At 37.9% G+C, this 17,554-nt stretch overlaps 20 non-coding genes across 20 annotated transcripts; all 20 read right to left on the reverse strand.

Moving 5' to 3' along the window:
- Positions 1-332: 332 nt before the first annotated feature.
- TRNAF-GAA (transfer RNA phenylalanine (anticodon GAA)) lies at positions 333-405 on the reverse strand. Its single transcript has one exon. It is a non-coding gene; the product is annotated as a tRNA-Phe (tRNA).
- A 1,686-nt stretch (positions 406-2,091) lies between these two features.
- TRNAF-GAA (transfer RNA phenylalanine (anticodon GAA)) lies at positions 2,092-2,164 on the reverse strand. The gene has a single exon. It is a non-coding gene; the product is annotated as a tRNA-Phe (tRNA).
- An 814-nt stretch (positions 2,165-2,978) lies between these two features.
- On the reverse strand, positions 2,979-3,051 carry TRNAF-GAA (transfer RNA phenylalanine (anticodon GAA)). Its single transcript has one exon. It is a non-coding gene; the product is annotated as a tRNA-Phe (tRNA).
- An 813-nt stretch (positions 3,052-3,864) lies between these two features.
- TRNAF-GAA (transfer RNA phenylalanine (anticodon GAA)) lies at positions 3,865-3,937 on the reverse strand. The gene has a single exon. It is a non-coding gene; the product is annotated as a tRNA-Phe (tRNA).
- A 134-nt stretch (positions 3,938-4,071) lies between these two features.
- On the reverse strand, positions 4,072-4,144 carry TRNAF-GAA (transfer RNA phenylalanine (anticodon GAA)). The gene has a single exon. It is a non-coding gene; the product is annotated as a tRNA-Phe (tRNA).
- Positions 4,145-4,955: 811 nt separating this feature from the next.
- On the reverse strand, positions 4,956-5,028 carry TRNAF-GAA (transfer RNA phenylalanine (anticodon GAA)). The gene has a single exon. It is a non-coding gene; the product is annotated as a tRNA-Phe (tRNA).
- An 813-nt stretch (positions 5,029-5,841) lies between these two features.
- On the reverse strand, positions 5,842-5,914 carry TRNAF-GAA (transfer RNA phenylalanine (anticodon GAA)). The gene has a single exon. It is a non-coding gene; the product is annotated as a tRNA-Phe (tRNA).
- Positions 5,915-6,727: 813 nt separating this feature from the next.
- Positions 6,728-6,800, reverse strand: TRNAF-GAA (transfer RNA phenylalanine (anticodon GAA)). The gene has a single exon. It is a non-coding gene; the product is annotated as a tRNA-Phe (tRNA).
- Positions 6,801-7,820: 1,020 nt separating this feature from the next.
- TRNAF-GAA (transfer RNA phenylalanine (anticodon GAA)) lies at positions 7,821-7,893 on the reverse strand. Its single transcript has one exon. It is a non-coding gene; the product is annotated as a tRNA-Phe (tRNA).
- An 812-nt stretch (positions 7,894-8,705) lies between these two features.
- On the reverse strand, positions 8,706-8,778 carry TRNAF-GAA (transfer RNA phenylalanine (anticodon GAA)). Its single transcript has one exon. It is a non-coding gene; the product is annotated as a tRNA-Phe (tRNA).
- Positions 8,779-9,592: 814 nt separating this feature from the next.
- TRNAF-GAA (transfer RNA phenylalanine (anticodon GAA)) lies at positions 9,593-9,665 on the reverse strand. The gene has a single exon. It is a non-coding gene; the product is annotated as a tRNA-Phe (tRNA).
- Positions 9,666-11,350: 1,685 nt separating this feature from the next.
- TRNAF-GAA (transfer RNA phenylalanine (anticodon GAA)) lies at positions 11,351-11,423 on the reverse strand. The gene has a single exon. It is a non-coding gene; the product is annotated as a tRNA-Phe (tRNA).
- A 134-nt stretch (positions 11,424-11,557) lies between these two features.
- TRNAF-GAA (transfer RNA phenylalanine (anticodon GAA)) lies at positions 11,558-11,630 on the reverse strand. Its single transcript has one exon. It is a non-coding gene; the product is annotated as a tRNA-Phe (tRNA).
- An 812-nt stretch (positions 11,631-12,442) lies between these two features.
- TRNAF-GAA (transfer RNA phenylalanine (anticodon GAA)) lies at positions 12,443-12,515 on the reverse strand. Its single transcript has one exon. It is a non-coding gene; the product is annotated as a tRNA-Phe (tRNA).
- Positions 12,516-13,328: 813 nt separating this feature from the next.
- On the reverse strand, positions 13,329-13,401 carry TRNAF-GAA (transfer RNA phenylalanine (anticodon GAA)). Its single transcript has one exon. It is a non-coding gene; the product is annotated as a tRNA-Phe (tRNA).
- Positions 13,402-13,535: 134 nt separating this feature from the next.
- On the reverse strand, positions 13,536-13,608 carry TRNAF-GAA (transfer RNA phenylalanine (anticodon GAA)). The gene has a single exon. It is a non-coding gene; the product is annotated as a tRNA-Phe (tRNA).
- An 812-nt stretch (positions 13,609-14,420) lies between these two features.
- TRNAF-GAA (transfer RNA phenylalanine (anticodon GAA)) lies at positions 14,421-14,493 on the reverse strand. The gene has a single exon. It is a non-coding gene; the product is annotated as a tRNA-Phe (tRNA).
- Positions 14,494-15,306: 813 nt separating this feature from the next.
- On the reverse strand, positions 15,307-15,379 carry TRNAF-GAA (transfer RNA phenylalanine (anticodon GAA)). The gene has a single exon. It is a non-coding gene; the product is annotated as a tRNA-Phe (tRNA).
- An 813-nt stretch (positions 15,380-16,192) lies between these two features.
- TRNAF-GAA (transfer RNA phenylalanine (anticodon GAA)) lies at positions 16,193-16,265 on the reverse strand. Its single transcript has one exon. It is a non-coding gene; the product is annotated as a tRNA-Phe (tRNA).
- Positions 16,266-17,077: 812 nt separating this feature from the next.
- On the reverse strand, positions 17,078-17,150 carry TRNAF-GAA (transfer RNA phenylalanine (anticodon GAA)). Its single transcript has one exon. It is a non-coding gene; the product is annotated as a tRNA-Phe (tRNA).
- Between the last annotated feature and the right edge of the window lie 404 nt (positions 17,151-17,554).

The following is a 17,554-nucleotide window of genomic DNA, read 5'->3' on the forward strand; positions in this document are numbered from 1 at the left end:
CTAAAGATTTTGCAAACTGAAATAACATAAAATGTTTTTCAAGATCAAAAACTGAAAACAACAGTTTTTGCTGCTAAATTGCTATTCAGTAGCAAAAGCAAACACCCAACCATGCTAAACCCCAGGATTGAACAAGACACCCTTAGATCTTCAGTCTAATGTTCTCACAACTGAGCTATTTCGCCAAGCTCTACTAATAAGAAATTCTTTTATTGGGGCTAATAATAATGCAAACTGTAATAACATGAAATGATCTTGAAGACCAGAACCTGAACATGGCAGTTTCTGCTGCTAAATTGCTATTCTGTAACAAAAAAAACAGCAACTAAATATGCCGAAACCCGGGATCGACCCAGGGACCTTTAGATCTTCAGTCTAACGCTCTCCCAACTGAGCTATTTCGGCTAATTGTGAAAGATGTCAAGCCGTATTTGGGGTTTTAGGCTGGGGAAAAAAAGAGCATTAAGTGTTCTTGATGAACAACACCTGATAATGAAAGATTCTGCTGGTAAATTGCTATTCTGTAACAAAAATACAGCTACTAAACATGCCGAAACCCGGGATCGAACCAGGGACTTAAAGATCTTCAGACTAATGCTCTACCAAATGAGCTATTGCAGCTACGTCTGACATTTGGAAAGTCTTTTTTGGTGTTTAAGATAAGGCAAACTGAAAGAACATCAAGTGTCCTAGAGGGCGAAACCTGAAAATAAACGTTTCTGCTGCTAAATTTCTCTTTGCTGAATTGCTACTCAGTAACAAAATGCAAACACCCAAACATGTGGAAACCCACGATCGTACTAGGGATTTTAAGGTCTTCAGTCTATTGCTCTCACAACTGAGCTATTTTGGCAAGCTATACTGATAAGAATGTCTTTTTTTGGAGCTAAAGATTTTGCAAACTGAAATAACATAAAATGTTTTTCAAGATCAAAAACTGAAAACAACAGTTTTTGCTGCTAAATTGCTATTCAGTAGCAAAAGCAAACACCCAACCATGCTAAACCCCAGGATTGAACAAGACACCCTTAGATCTTCAGTCTAATGTTCTCACAACTGAGCTATTTCGCCAAGCTCTACTAATAAGAAATTCTTTTATTGGGGCTAATAATAATGCAAACTGTAATAACATGAAATGATCTTGAAGACCAGAACCTGAACACGGCAGTTTCTGCTGCTAAATTGCTATTCTGTAACAAAAAAACAGCAACTAAATATGCCAAAACCCGGGATCTTTAGATCTTCAGTCTAACGCTCTCCCAACTGAGCTATTTCGGCTAATTGTGAAAGATGTCAAGCCGTATTTGGGGTTTTAGGCTGGGGAAAAAAAGAGCATTAAGTGTTTTTGATGAACAACACCTGATAATGAAAGATTCTGCTGGTAAATTGCTATTCTGTAACAAAAATACAGCAACTAAACATGCCGAATCCTGGGATCGAACCAGGGACTTATAGATCTTCAGTCTAATGCTCTCCCAAATGAGCTATTGCAGCTACGTCTGACATTTGGAAAGTCTTTTTTGGTGTTTAAGATAAGGCAAACTGAAAGAACATCAAGTGTCCTAGAGGGCGAAACCTGAAAATAAACGTTTCTGCTGCTAAATTTCTTTTTGCTGAATTGCTACTCAGTAACAAAATGCAAACACCCAAACATGTGGAAACCCACGATCGTACTAGGGATTTTAAGGTCTTCAGTCTATTGCTCTCACAACTGAGCTATTTTGGCAAGCTATACTGATAAGAATGTCTATTTTTGGAGCTAAAGATTTTGCAAACTGAAATAACATAAAATGTTTTTCAAGATCAAAAACTGAAAACAACAGTTTTTGCTGCTAAATTGCTATTCAGTAGCAAAAGCAAACACCCAACCATGCTAAACCCCAGGATTGAACAAGACACCCTTAGATCTTCAGTCTAATGTTCTCACAACTGAGCTATTTCGCCAAGCTCTACTAATAAGAAATTCTTTTATTGGGGCTAATAATAATGCAAACTGTAATAACATGAAATGATCTTGAAGACCAGAACCTGAACATGGCAGTTTCTGCTGCTAAATTGCTATTCTGTAACAAAAAAAACAGCAACTAAATATGCCGAAACCCGGGATCGACCCAGGGACCTTTAGATCTTCAGTCTAACGCTCTCCCAACTGAGCTATTTCGGCTAATTGTGAAAGATGTCAAGCCGTATTTGGGGTTTTAGGCTGGGGAAAAAAAGAGCATTAAGTGTTCTTGATGAACAACACCTGATAATGAAAGATTCTGCTGGTAAATTGCTATTCTGTAACAAAAATACAGCAACTAAACATGCCGAATCCTGGGATCGAACCCAGGACCTTTAGATCTTCAGTTTAATGCTCTCACAAAAGAGCTATTGCGTGTAAGTCTGACGTTTAGAAAGTCTTTTTTGGTGTTTAAGATAAGGCAAACTGAAAGAACATCAAGTGTCCTAGAGGGCGAAACCTGAAAATGAAAGTTTCTGCTGCTAAATTTCTTTTTGCTGAATTGCTACTCAGTAACAAACTGCAAACACCCAAACATGTGGAAACCCACGATCGTACTAGGGATTTTAAGGTCTTCAGTCTATTGCTCTCACAACTCAGCTATTTTGGCAAGCTATACTGATAAGAATGTCTTTTTTTAGGAGCTAAAGATTTTGCAAACTGAAATAACATAAAATGCTTTTCAAGATCAAAACCTGAACACAACAGTTTTTGCTGCTAAATTGCTATTCAGTAGCAAAAGCAAACACCCAACCATGCTAAACCCCAGGATTGAACAAGACACCCTTAGATCTTCAGTCTAATGTTGTCACAACTGAGCTATTTCGCCAAGCTCTACTAATAAGAAATTATTTTATTGGGGCTAATAATAATGCAAACTGTAATAACATGAAATGTTCTTGAAGACCAGAACCTGAACACGGCAGTTTCTGCTGCTAAATTGCTATTCTGTAACAAAAAAAACAGCAACTAAATATGCCGAAACCCGGGATCGAACCAGGGACCTTTAGATCTTCAGTCTAACGCTCTCCCAACTGAGCTATTTCGGCTAATTGTGAAAGATGTCAAGCCGTATTTGGGGTTTTAGGCTGGGGAAAAAAAGAGCATTAAGTGTTCTTGATGAACAACACCTGATAATGAAAGATTCTGCTGGTAAATTGCTATTCTGTAACAAAAATACAGCTACTAAACATGCCGAAACCCGGGATCGAACCAGGGACTTATAGATCTTCAGTCTAATGCTCTCCCAAATGAGCTATTGTAGATACATCTGACATTTGAAAAGTCTTTTTTGGTGTTTAAGATAAGGCAAACTGAAAGAACATCAAGTGTCCTAGAGGGCGAAACCTGAAAATGAAAGTTTCTGCTGCTAAATTTCTTTTTGCTGAATTGCTACTCAGTAACAAACTGCAAACACCCAAACATGTGGAAACCCACGATCGTACTAGGGATTTTAAGGTCTTCAGTCTATTGCTCTCACAACTGAGCTATTTTGGCAAGCTATACTGATAAGAATGTCTTTTTTTAGGAGCTAAAGATTTTGCAAACTGAAATAACATAAAATGCTTTTCAAGATCAAAACCTGAACACAACAGTTTTTGCTGCTAAATTGCTATTCAGTAGCAAAAGCAAACACCTAACCATGCTAAACCCCAGGATTGAACAAGACACCCTTAGATCTTCAGTCTAATGTTGTCACAACTGAGCTATTTCGCCAAGCTCTACTGATAAGAAATTCTTTTATTGGGGCTAATAATAATGCAAACTGTAATAACATGAAATGATCTTGAAGACCAGAACCTGAACACGGCAGTTTCTGCTGCTAAATTGCTATTCTGTAACAAAAAAACAGCAACTAAATATGCCGAAACCCGGGATCGAACCAGGGACCTTTAGATCTTCAGTCTAACGCTCTCCCAACTGAGCTATTTTGGCTAATTGCGAAGCCGTATTTGGGGTTTTAGGCTGGGAAAAAAAAGTGCATTAAGTGTTCTTGATGAACAACACCTGATAATTAAAGTTTCTGCTGGTAAATTGCTATTCTGTAACAAAAAAACAGCAACTAAACATGCCGAAACCCGGGATCGAACCAGGGACCTTTAGATCTTCAGTCTAACGCTCTCACAAAAGAGCTATTTTGGCTAATTGTGACAGATGTGAAGTCGTATTTGGGGTTTTAGGTTGGGAAAAAAAGAGCATCAAGTGTTCTTGAAGAGCAACACCTTATAATGAAAGATTCTGCTGGTAAATTGCTATTCTGTAACAAAAATACAGCTACTAAACATGCCGAAACCCAGGATCGAACCAGGGACTTATAGATCTTCAGCCTAATGCTCTCCCAAATGAGATATTGCAGCTACGTCTGACATTTGGAAAGTCTTTTTTGGTGTTTAAGATAAGGCAAACTGAAAGAACATCAAGTGTCCTAGAGGGCGAAACCTGAAAATAAACGTTTCTGCTGCTAAATTTCTTTTTGCTGAATTGCTACTCAGTAACAAAATGCAAACACCCAAACATGTGGAAACCCACGATCGTACTAGGGATTTTAAGGTCTTCAGTCTATTGCTCTCACAACTGAGCTATTTTGGCAAGCTATACTGATAAGAATGTCTTTTTTTGGAGCTAAAGATTTTGCAAACTGAAATAACATAAAATGTTTTTCAAGATCAAAAACTGAAAACAACAGTTTTTGCTGCTAAATTGCTATTCAGTAGCAAAAGCAAACACCCAACCATGCTAAACCCCAGGATTGAACAAGACACCCTTAGATCTTCAGTCTAATGTTCTCACAACTGAGCTATTTCGCCAAGCTCTACTAATAAGAAATTCTTTTATTGGGGCTAATAATAATGCAAACTGTAATAACATGAAATGATCTTGAAGACCAGAACCTGAACACGGCAGTTTCTGCTGCTAAATTGCTATTCTGTAACAAAAAAACAGCAACTAAATATGCCGAAACCCGGGATCGAACCAGGGACCTTTAGATCTTCAGTCTAACGCTCTCCCAACTGATCTATTTCGGCTAATTGTGAAAAAAGTCAAGCCGTATTTGGGGTTTTAGGCTGGGGAAAAAAAGAGCATTAAGTGTTCTTGATGAACAACACCTGATAATGAAAGATTCTGCTGGTAAATTGCTTTTCTGTAACAAAAATACAGCAACTAAACATGCCGAATCCTGGGATCGAACCCAGGACCTTTAGATCTTCAGTTTAATGCTCTCACAAAAGAGCTATTGCGTGTAAGTCTGATGTTTAGAAAGTCTTTTTTGGTGTTTAAGATAAGGCAAACTGAAAGAACATCAAGTGTCCTAGAGGGCGAAACCTGAAAATGAAAGTTTCTGCTGCTAAATTTCTTTTTGCTGAATTGCTACTCAGTAACAAACTGCAAACACCCAAACATGTGGAAACCCACGATCGTACTAGGGATTTTAAGGTCTTCAGTCTATTGCTCTCACAACTGAGCTATTTTGGCAAGCTATACTGATAAGAATGTCTTTTTTTAGGAGCTAAAGATTTTGCAAACTGAAATAACATAAAATGTTTTTCAAGATCAAAAACTGAAAACAACAGTTTTTGCTGCTAAATTGCTATTCAGTAGCAAAAGCAAACACCCAACCATGCTAAACTCCAGGATTGAACAAGACACCCTTAGATCTTCAGTCTAATGTTCTCACAACTGAGCTATTTCGCCAAGCTCTACTAATAAGAAATTCTTTTATTGGGGCTAATAATAATGCAAACTGTAATAACATGAAATGATCTTGAAGACCAGAACCTGAACACGGCAGTTTCTGCTGCTAAATTGCTATTCTGTAACAAAAAAACAGCAACTAAATATGCCGAAACCCGGGATCGAACCAGGGACCTTTAGATCTTCAGTCTAACGCTCTCCCAACTGAGCTATTTCGGCTAATTGTGAAAGATGTCAAGCCGTACTTGGGGTTTTAGGCTGGGAAAAAAAAGAGCATTAAGTGTTCTTGATGAACAACACCTGATAATGAAAGATTCTGCTGGTAAATTGCTATTCTGTAACAAAAATACAGCTACTAAACATGCCGAAACCCGGGATCGAACCAGGGATTTATAGATCTTCAGTCTAATGCTCTCCCAAATGAGCTATTGCAGCTACATCTGACATTTGGAAAGTCTTTTTTGGTGTTTAAGATAAGGCAAACTGAAAGAACATCAAGTGTCCTAGAGGGCGAAACCTGAAAATGAAAGTTTCTGCTGCTAAATTTCTTTTTGCTGAATTGCTACTCAGTAACAAACTGCAAACACCCAAACATGTGGAAACCCACGATCGTACTAGGGATTTTAAGGTCTTCAGTCTATTGCTCTCACAACTGAGCTATTTTGGCAAGCTATACTGATAAGAATGTCTTTTTTTAGGAGCTAAAGATTTTGCAAACTGAAATAACATAAAATGCTTTTCAAGATCAAAACCTGAACACAACAGTTTTTGCTGCTAAATTGCTATTCAGTAGCAAAAGCAAACACCCAACCATGCTAAACCCCAGGATTGAACAAGACACCCTTAGATCTTCAGTCTAATGTTGTCACAACTGAGCTATTTCGCCAAGCTCTACTAATAAGAAATTCTTTTATTGGGGCTAATAATAATGCAAACTGTAATAACATGAAATGATCTTGAAGACCAGAACCTGAACACGGCAGTTTCTGCTGCTAAATTGCTATTCTGTAACAAAAAAACAGCAACTATATATGCCGAAACCCGGGATCAAACCAGGGACCTTTAGATCTTCAGTCTAACGCTCTCCCAACTGAGCTATTTTGGCTAATTGTGAAGCCGCATTTAAGGTTTTAGGCTGGGGAAAAAAAGTGCATTAAGTGTTCTTGATGAACAACACCTGATAATGAAAGATTCTGCTGGTAAATTGCTATTCTGTAACAAAAAAACAGCAACTAAACATGCCGAAACCCGGGATCGAACCAGGGACCTTTAGATCTTCAGTCTAACGCTCTCACAAAAGAGATATTTTGGCTAATTGTGACAGATGTGAAGTCGTATTTGGGGTTTTAGGTTGGGAAAAAAAGAGCATCAAGTGTTCTTGAAGAGCAACACCTTATAATGAAAGATTCTGCTGGTAAATTGCTATTCTGTAACAAAAATACAGCTACTAAACATGCCGAAACCCGGGATCGAACCAGGGACTTATAGTTCTTTAGTCTAATGCTCTCCCAAATGAGCTATTGCAGCTACATCTGACATTTGGAAAGTCTTTTTTGGTGTTTAAGATAAGGCAAACTGAAAGAACATCAAGTGTCCTTGAGGGCGAAACCTGAAAATTAAAGTTTCTGCTGCTAAATTTCTTTTTGCTGAATTGCTACTCAGTAACAAACTGCAAACACCCAAACATGTGGAAACCAACGATCGTACTAGGGATTTTAAGGTCTTCAGTCTATTGCTCTCACAACTGAGGTATTTTGGCAAGCTATACTGATAAGAATGTATTTTTTTAGGAGCTAAAGATTTTGCAAACTGAAATAACATAAAATGCTTTTCAAGATCAAAACCTGAACACAACAGTTTTTGCTGCTAAATTGCTATTCAGTAGCAAAAGCAAACACCCAACCATGCTAAACCCCAGGATTGAACAAGACACCCTTAGATCTTTAGTCTAATGTTGTCACAACTGAGCTATTTCGCCAAGCTCTACTAATAAGAAATTCTTTTATTGGGGCTAATAATAATGCAAACTGTAATAACAAGAAATGTTCTTGAAGACCAGAACCTGAACACGGCAGTTTCTGCTGCTAAATTGCTATTCTGTAACAAAAAAAACAGCAACTAAATATGCCGAAACCCGGGATCGAACCAGGGACCTTTAGATCTTCAGTCTAACGCTCTCCCAACTGAGCTATTTCAGCTAATTGTGACAGATGTGATGTCGTATTTGGGGTTTTAGGTTGGGAAAAAAAGAGCATCAAGTGTTCTTGAAGAGCAACACCTTATAATGAAAGATTCTGCTGGTAAATTGCTATTCTGTAACAAAAATACAGCTACTAAACATGCCGAAACCCGGGATCGAACCAGGTAATTATAGATCTTCAGTCTAATGCTCTCCCAAATGTGCTATTGCAGCTATGTCTGACATTTGGAAAGTCTTTTTTGGTGTTTAAGATAAGGCAAACTGAAAGAACATCAAGTGTCCTAGAGGGCGAAACCTGAAAATAAACGTTTCTGCTGCTAAATTTCTTTTTGCTGAATTGCTACTCAGTAACAAAATGCAAACACCCAAACATGTGGAAACCCACGATCGTACTAGGGATTTTAAGGTCTTCAGTCTATTGCTCTCACAACTGAGCTATTTTGGCAAGCTATACTGATAAGAATGTCTTTTTTTAGGAGCTAAAGATTTTGCAAACTGAAATAACATAAAATGCTTTTCAAGATCAAAACCTGAACACAACAGTTTTTGCTGCTAAATTGCTATTCAGTAGCAAAAGCAAACACCCAACCATGCTAAACCCCAGGATTGAACAAGACACCCTTAGATCTTCAGTCTAATGTTGTCACAACTGAGCTATTTCGCCAAGCTCTACTAATAAGAAATTCTTTTATTGGGGCTAATAATAATGCAAACTGTAATAACATGAAATAATCTTGAAGACCAGAACCTGAACACGGCAGTTTCTGCTGCTAAATTGCTATTCTGTAACAAAAAAAAAGCAACTAAATATGCCAAAACCCGGGATCGAACCAGGGACCTTTAGATCTTCAGTCTAACGCTCTCCCAACTGAGCTATTTCGGCTAATTGTGAAAGATGTCAAGCCGTATTTGGGGTTTTAGGCTCGGAAAAAAAAGAGCATTAAGTGTTCTTGATGAACAACACCTGATAATGAAAGATTCTGCGTGTAAATTGCTATTCTGTAACAAAAATACAGCAACTAAACATGCCGAATCCTGGGATCGAACCCAGGACCTTTAGATCTTCAGTTTAATGCTCTCACAAAAGAGCTATTGCGTGTAAGTCTGACGTTTAGAAAGTCTTTTTTGGTGTTTAAGATAAGGCAAACTGAAAGAACATCAAGTGTCCTAGAGGGCGAAACCTGAAAATGAAAGTTTCTGCTGCTAAATTTCTTTTTGCTGAATTGCTACTCAGTAACAAACTGCAAACACCCAAACATGTGGAAACCCACGATCGTACTAGGGATTTTAAGGTCTTCAGTCTATTGCTCTCACAACTGAGCTATTTTGGCAAGCTATACTGATAAGAATGTCTTTTTTTAGGAGCTAAAGATTTTGCAAACTGAAATAACATAAAATGCTTTTCAAGATCAAAACCTGAACACAACAGTTTTTGCTGCTAAATTGCTATTCAGTAGCAAAAGCAAACACCCAACCATGCTAAACCCCAGGATTGAACAAGACACCCTTAGATCTTCAGTCTAATGTTGTCACAACTGAGCTATTTCGCCAAGCTCTACTAATAAGAAATTATTTTATTGGGGCTAATAATAATGCAAACTGTAATAACATGAAATGTTCTTGAAGACCAGAACCTGAACACGGCAGTTTCTGCTGCTAAATTGCTATTCTGTAACAAAAAAAACAGCAACTAAATATGCCAAAACCCGGGATCGAACCAGGGACCTTTAGATCTTCAGTCTAACGCTCTACCAACTGAGCTATTTCGGCTAATTGTGACAGATGTGAAGTCGTATTTGGGGTTTTAGGTTGGGAAAAAAAGAGCATCAAGTGTTCTTGAAGAGCAACACCTTATAATGAAAGATTCTGCTGGTAAATTGCTATTCTGTAACAAAAATACAGCTACTAAACATGCCGAAACCCGGGATCGAACCAGGGACTTAAAGATCTTCAGTCTAATGCTCTACCAAATGAGCTATTGCAGCTACGTCTGACATTTGGAAAGTCTTTTTTGGTGTTTAAGATAAGGCAAACTGAAAGAACATCAAGTGTCCTAGAGGGCGAAACCTGAAAATAAACGTTTCTGCTGCCAAATTTCTTTTTGCTGAATTGCTACTCAGTAACAAAATGCAAACACCCAAACATGTGGAAACCCACGATCGTACTAGGGATTTTAAGGTCTTCAGTCTATTGCTCTCACAACTGAGCTATTTTGGCAAGCTATACTGATAAGAATGTCTTTTTTTGGAGCTAAAGATTTTGCAAACTGAAATAACATAAAATGTTTTTCAAGATCAAAAACTGAAAACAACAGTTTTTGCTGCTAAATTGCTATTCAGTAGCAAAAGCAAACACCCAACCATGCTAAACCCCAGGATTGAACAAGACACCCTTAGATCTTCAGTCTAATGTTCTCACAACTGAGCTATTTCGCCAAGCTCTACTAATAAGAAATTCTTTTATTGGGGCTAATAATAATGCAAACTGTAATAACATGAAATTATCTTGAAGACCAGAACCTGAACACGGCAGTTTCTGCTGCTAAATTGCTATTCTGTAACAAAAAAACAGCAACTAAATATGCCGAAACCCGGGATCTTTAGATCTTCAGTCTAACGCTCTCCCAACTGAGCTATTTCGGCTAATTGTGAAAGATGTCAAGCCGTATTTGGGGTTTTAGGCTGGGGAAAAAAAGAGCATTAAGTGTTCTTGATGAACAACACCTGATAATGAAAGATTCTGCTGGTAAATTGCTATTCTGTAACAAAAATACAGCTACTAAACATGCCGAAACCCGGGATCGAACCAGGGACTTATAGATCTTCAGTCTAATGCTCTCCCAAATGAGCTATTGTAGATACATCTGACATTTGAAAAGTCTTTTTTGGTGTTTAAGATAAGGCAAACTGAAAGAACATCAAGTGTCCTAGAGGGCGAAACCTGAAAATGAAAGTTTCTGCTGCTAAATTTCTTTTTGCTGAATTGCTACTCAGTAACAAACTGCAAACACCCAAACATGTGGAAACCCACGATCGTACTAGGGATTTTAAGGTCTTCAGTCTATTGCTCTCACAACTGAGCTATTTTGGCAAGCTATACTGATAAGAATGTCTTTTTTTAGGAGCTAAAGATTTTGCAAACTGAAATAACATAAAATGCTTTTCAAGATCAAAACCTGAACACAACAGTTTTTGCTGCTAAATTGCTATTCAGTAGCAAAAGCAAACACCCAACCATGCTAAACCCCAGGATTGAACAAGACACCCTTAGATCTTCAGTCTAATGTTGTCACAACTGAGCTATTTCGCCAAGCTCTACTGATAAGAAATTCTTTTATTGGGGCTAATAATAATGCAAACTGTAATAACATGAAATGATCTTGAAGACCAGAACCTGAACACGGCAGTTTCTGCTGCTAAATTGCTATTCTGTAACAAAAAAACAGCAACTAAATATACCGAAACCCGGGATCGAACCAGGGACCTTTAGATCTTCAGTCTAACGCTCTCCCAACTGAGCTATTTTGGCTAATTGCGAAGCCGTATTTGGGGTTTTAGGCTGGGGAAAAAAAGTGCATTAAGTGTTCTTGATGAACAACACCTGATAATGAAGGTTTCTGCTGGTAAATTGCTATTCTGTAACAAAAAAACAGCAACTAAACATGCCGAAACCCGGGATCGAACCAGGGACCTTTAGATCTTCAGTCTAACGCTCTCACAAAAGAGCTATTTTGGCTAATTGTGACAGATGTGAAGTCGTATTTGGGGTTTTAGGTTGGGAAAAAAAGAGCATCAAGTGTTCTTGAAGAGCAACACCTTATAATGAAAGATTCTGCTGGTAAATTGCTATTCTGTAACAAAAATACAGCTACTAAACATGCCGAAACCCAGGATCGAACCAGGGACTTATAGATCTTCAGTCTAATGCTCTCCCAAATGAGATATTGCAGCTACGTCTGACATTTGGAAAGTCTTTTTTGGTGTTTAAGATAAGGCAAACTGAAAGAACATCAAGTGTCCTAGAGGGCGAAACCTGAAAATAAACGTTTCTGCTGCTAAATTTCTTTTTGCTGAATTGCTACTCAGTAACAAAATGCAAACACCCAAACATGTGGAAACCCACGATCGTACTAGGGATTTTAAGGTCTTCAGTCTATTGCTCTCACAACTGAGCTATTTTGGCAAGCTATACTGATAAGAATGTCTTTTTTTGGAGCTAAAGATTTTGCAAACTGAAATAACATAAAATGTTTTTCAAGATCAAAAACTGAAAACAAACAGTTTTTGCTGCTAAATTGCTATTCAGTAGCAAAAGCAAACACCCAACCATGCTAAACCCCAGGATTGAACAAGACACCCTTAGATCTTCAGTCTAATGTTCTCACAACTGAGCTATTTCGCCAAGCTCTACTAATAAGAAATTCTTTTATTGGGGCTAATAATAATGCAAACTGTAATAACATGAAATGATCTTAAAGACCAGAACCTGAACACGGCAGTTTCTGCTGCTAAATTGCTATTCTGTAACAAAAAAACAGCAACTAAATATGCCGAAACCCGGGATCGAACAAGGGACCTTTAGATCTTCAGTCTAACGCTCTCCCAACTGATCTATTTCGGCTAATTGTGAAAAAAGTCAAGCCGTATTTGGGGTTTTAGGCTTGGGAAAAAAAGAGCATTAAGTGTTCTTGATGAACAACACCTGATAATGAAAGATTCTGCTGGTAAATTGCTATTCTGTAACAAAAATGCAGCAACTAAACATGCCGAATCCTGGGATCGAACCCAGGACCTTTAGATCTTCAGTTTAATGCTCTCACAAAAGAGCTATTGCGTGTAAGTCTGACGTTTAGAAAGTCTTTTTTGGTGTTTAAGATAAGGCAAACTGAAAGAACATCAAGTGTCCTAGAGGGCGAAACCTGAAAATGAAAGTTTCTGCTGCTAAATTTCTTTTTGCTGAATTGCTACTCAGTAACAAACTGCAAACACCCAAACATGTGGAAACCCACGATCGTACTAGGGATTTTAAGGTCTTCAGTCTATTGCTCTCACAACTGAGCTATTTTGGCAAGCTATACTGATAAGAATGTCTTTTTTTAGGAGCTAAAGATTTTGCAAACTGAAATAACATAAAATGATTTTCAAGATCAAAAACTGAAAACAACAGTTTTTGCTGCTAAATTGCTATTCAGTAGCAAAAGCAAACACCCAACCATGCTAAACCCCAGGATTGAACAAGACACCCTTAGATCTTCAGTCTAATGTTCTCACAACTGAGCTATTTCGCCAAGCTCTACTGATAAGAAATTATTTTATTGGGGCTAATAATAATGCAAACTGTAATAACATGAAATGATCTTGAAGACCAGAACCTGAACACGGCAGTTTCTGCTGCTAAATTGCTATTCTGTAACAAAAAAACAGCAACTAAATATACCGAAACCCGGGATCGAACCAGGGACCTTTAGATCTTCAGTCTAACGCTCTCCCAACTGAGCTATTTTGGCTAATTGCAAAGCCGTATTTGGGGTTTTAGGCTGGGAAAAAAAAGTGCATTAAGTGTTCTTGATGAACAACCCTTGATAATGAAAGTTTCTGCTGGTAAATTGCTATTCTGTAACAAAAAAACAGCAACTAAACATGCCGAAACCCGGGATCGAACCAGGGACCTTTAGATCTTCAGTCTAACGCTCTCACAAAAGAGCTATTTTGGCTAATTGTGACAGATGTGAAGTCGTATTTGGGGTTTTAGGTTGGGAAAAAAAGAGCATCAAGTGTTCTTGAAGAGCAACACCTTATAATGAAAGATTCTGCTGGTAAATTGCTATTCTGTAACAAAAATACAGCTACTAAACATGCCGAAACCCAGGATCGAACCAGGGACTTATAGATCTTCAGTCTAATGCTCTCCCAAATGAGATATTGCAGCTACGTCTGACATTTGGAAAGTCTTTTTTGGTGTTTAAGATAAGGCAAACTGAAAGAACATCAAGTGTCCTAGAGGGCGAAACCTGAAAATAAACGTTTCTGCTGCTAAATTTCTTTTTGCTGAATTGCTACTCAGTAACAAAATGCAAACACCCAAACATGTGGAAACCCACGATCGTACTAGGGATTTTAAGGTCTTCAGTCTATTGCTCTCACAACTGAGCTATTTTGGCAAGCTATACTGATAAGAATGTCTTTTTTTGGAGCTAAAGATTTTGCAAACTGAAATAACATAAAATGTTTTTCAAGATCAAAAACTGAAAACAAACAGTTTTTGCTGCTAAATTGCTATTCAGTAGCAAAAGCAAACACCCAACCATGCTAAACCCCAGGATTGAACAAGACACCCTTAGATCTTCAGTCTAATGTTCTCACAACTGAGCTATTTCGCCAAGCTCTACTAATAAGAAATTCTTTTATTGGGGCTAATAATAATGCAAACTGTAATAACATGAAATGATCTTAAAGACCAGAACCTGAACACGGCAGTTTCTGCTGCTAAATTGCTATTCTGTAACAAAAAAACAGCAACTAAATATGCTGAAACCCGGGATCGAACAAGGGACCTTTAGATCTTCAGTCTAACGCTCTCCCAACTGATCTATTTCGGCTAATTGTGAAAAAAGTCAAGCCGTATTTGGGGTTTTAGGCTGGGGAAAAAAAGAGCATTAAGTGTTCTTGATGAACAACACCTGATAATGAAAGATTCTGCTGGTAAATTGCTATTCTGTAACAAAAATACAGCAACTAAACATGCCGAATCCTGGGATCGAACCCAGGACCTTTAGATCTTCAGTTTAATGCTCTCACAAAAGAGCTATTGCGTGTAAGTCTGACGTTTAGAAAGTCTTTTTTGGTGTTTAAGATAAGGCAAACTGAAAGAACATCAAGTGTCCTAGAGGGCGAAACCTGAAAATGAAAGTTTCTGCTGCTAAATTTCTTTTTGCTGAATTGCTACTCAGTAACAAACTGCAAACACCCAAACATGTGGAAACCCACGATCGTACTAGGGATTTTAAGGTCTTCAGTCTATTGCTCTCACAACTGAGCTATTTTGGCAAGCTATACTGATAAGAATGTCTTTTTTTAGGAGCTAAAGATTTTGCAAACTGAAATAACATAAAATGATTTTCAAGATCAAAAACTGAAAACAACAGTTTTTGCTGCTAAATTGCTATTCAGTAGCAAAAGCAAACACCCAACCATGCTAAACTCCAGGATTGAACAAGACACCCTTAGATCTTCAGTCTAATGTTCTCACAACTGAGCTATTTCGCCAAGCTCTACTAATAAGAAATTCTTTTATTGGGGCTAATAATAATGCAAACTGTAATAACATGAAATGATCTTGAAGACCAGAACCTGAACACGGCAGTTTCTGCTGCTAAATTGCTATTCTGTAACAAAAAAACAGCAACTAAATATGCCAAAACCCGGGATCGAACCAGGGACCTTTAGATCTTCAGTCTAACGCTCTCCCAACTGAGCTATTTCGGCTAAATGTGAAAAATGTCAAGCCGTACTTGGGGTTTTAGGCTGGGAAAAAAAAGAGCATTAAGTGTTCTTGATGAACAACACCTGATAATGAAAGATTCTGCTGGTAAATTGCTATTCTGTAACAAAAATACAGCTACTAAACATGCCGAAACCCGGGATCGAACCAGGGACTTATAGATCTTCAGTCTAATGCTCTCCCAAATGAGCTATTGCAGCTACATCTGACATTTGGAAAGTCTTTTTTGGTGTTTAAGATAAGGCAAACTGAAAGAACATCAAGTGTCCTAGAGGGCGAAACCTGAAAATGAAAGTTTCTGCTGCTAAATTTCTTTTTGCTGAATTGCTACTCAGTAACAAAATGCAAACACCCAAACATGTGGAAACCCACGATCGTACTAGGGATTTTAAGGTCTTCAGTCTATTGCTCTCACAACTGAGCTATTTTGGCAAGCTATACTGATAAGAATGTCTTTTTTTGGAGCTAAAGATTTTGCAAACTGAAATAACATAAAATGTTTTTCAAGATCAAAAACTGAAAACAAACAGTTTTTGCTGCTAAATTGCTATTCAGTAGCAAAAGCAAACACCCAACCATGCTAAACCCCAGGATTGAACAAGACACCCTTAGATCTTCAGTCTAATGTTCTCACAACTGAGCTATTTCGCCAAGCTCTACTAATAAGAAATTCTTTTATTGGGGCTAATAATAATGCAAACTGTAATAACATGAAATGATCTTAAAGACCAGAACCTGAACACGGCAGTTTCTGCTGCTAAATTGCTATTCTGTAACAAAAAAACAGCAACTAAATATGCCGAAACCCGGGATCGAACAAGGGACCTTTAGATCTTCAGTCTAACGCTCTCCCAACTGATCTATTTCGGCTAATTGTGAAAAAAGTCAAGCCGTATTTGGGGTTTTAGGCTGGGAAAAAAAGAGCATTAAGTGTTCTTGATGAACAACACCTGATAATGAAAGATTCTGCTGGTAAATTGCTATTCTGTAACAAAAATACAGCAACTAAACATGCCGAATCCTGGGATCGAACCCAGGACCTTTAGATCTTCAGTTTAATGCTCTCACAAAAGAGCTATTGCGTGTAAGTCTGACGTTTAGAAAGTCTTTTTTGGTGTTTAAGATAAGGCAAACTGAAAGAACATCAAGTGTCCTAGAGGGCGAAACCTGAAAATGAAAGTTTCTGCTGCTAAATTTCTTTTTGCTGAATTGCTACTCAGTAACAAACTGCAAACACCCAAACATGTGGAAACCCACGATCGTACTAGGGATTTTAAGGTCTTCAGTCTATTGCTCTCACAACTGAGCTATTTTGGCAAGCTATACTGATAAGAATGTCTTTTTTTAGGAGCTAAAGATTTTGCAAACTGAAATAACATAAAATGATTTTCAAGATCAAAAACTGAAAACAACAGTTTTTGCTGCTAAATTGCTATTCAGTAGCAAAAGCAAACACCCAACCATGCTAAACTCCAGGATTGAACAAGACACCCTTAGATCTTCAGTCTAATGTTCTCACAACTGAGCTATTTCGCCAAGCTCTACTAATAAGAAATTCTTTTATTGGGGCTAATAATAATGCAAACTGTAATAACATGAAATGATCTTGAAGACCAGAACCTGAACACGGCAGTTTCTGCTGCTAAATTGCTATTCTGTAACAAAAAAACAGCAACTAAATATGCCAAAACCCGGGATCGAACCAGGGACCTTTAGATCTTCAGTCTAACGCTCTCCCAACTGAGCTATTTCGGCTAATTGTGAAAGATGTCAAGCCGTACTTGGGGTTTTAGGCTGGGAAAAAAAAGAGCATTAAGTGTTCTTGATGAACAACACCTGATAATGAAAGATTCTGCTGGTAAATTGCTATTCTGTAACAAAAATACAGCTACTAAACATGCCGAAACCCAGGATCGAACCAGGGACTTATAGATCTTCAGTCTAATGCTCTCCCAAATGAGCTATTGCAGCTACATCTGACATTTGGAAAGTCTTTTTTGGTGTTTAAGATAAGGCAAACTGAAAGAACATCAAGTGTCCTAGAGGGCGAAACCTGAAAATGAAAGTTTCTGCTGCTAAATTTCTTTTTGCTGAATTGCTACTCAGTAACAAACTGCAAACACCCAAACATGTGGAAACCCACGATCGTACTAGGGATT

This window comes from Pseudophryne corroboree, chromosome 4 (genome assembly GCF_028390025.1).
Source record: "Pseudophryne corroboree isolate aPseCor3 chromosome 4, aPseCor3.hap2, whole genome shotgun sequence".
In the NCBI taxonomy this organism is placed as follows: Eukaryota; Metazoa; Chordata; class Amphibia; order Anura; family Myobatrachidae; genus Pseudophryne; species Pseudophryne corroboree.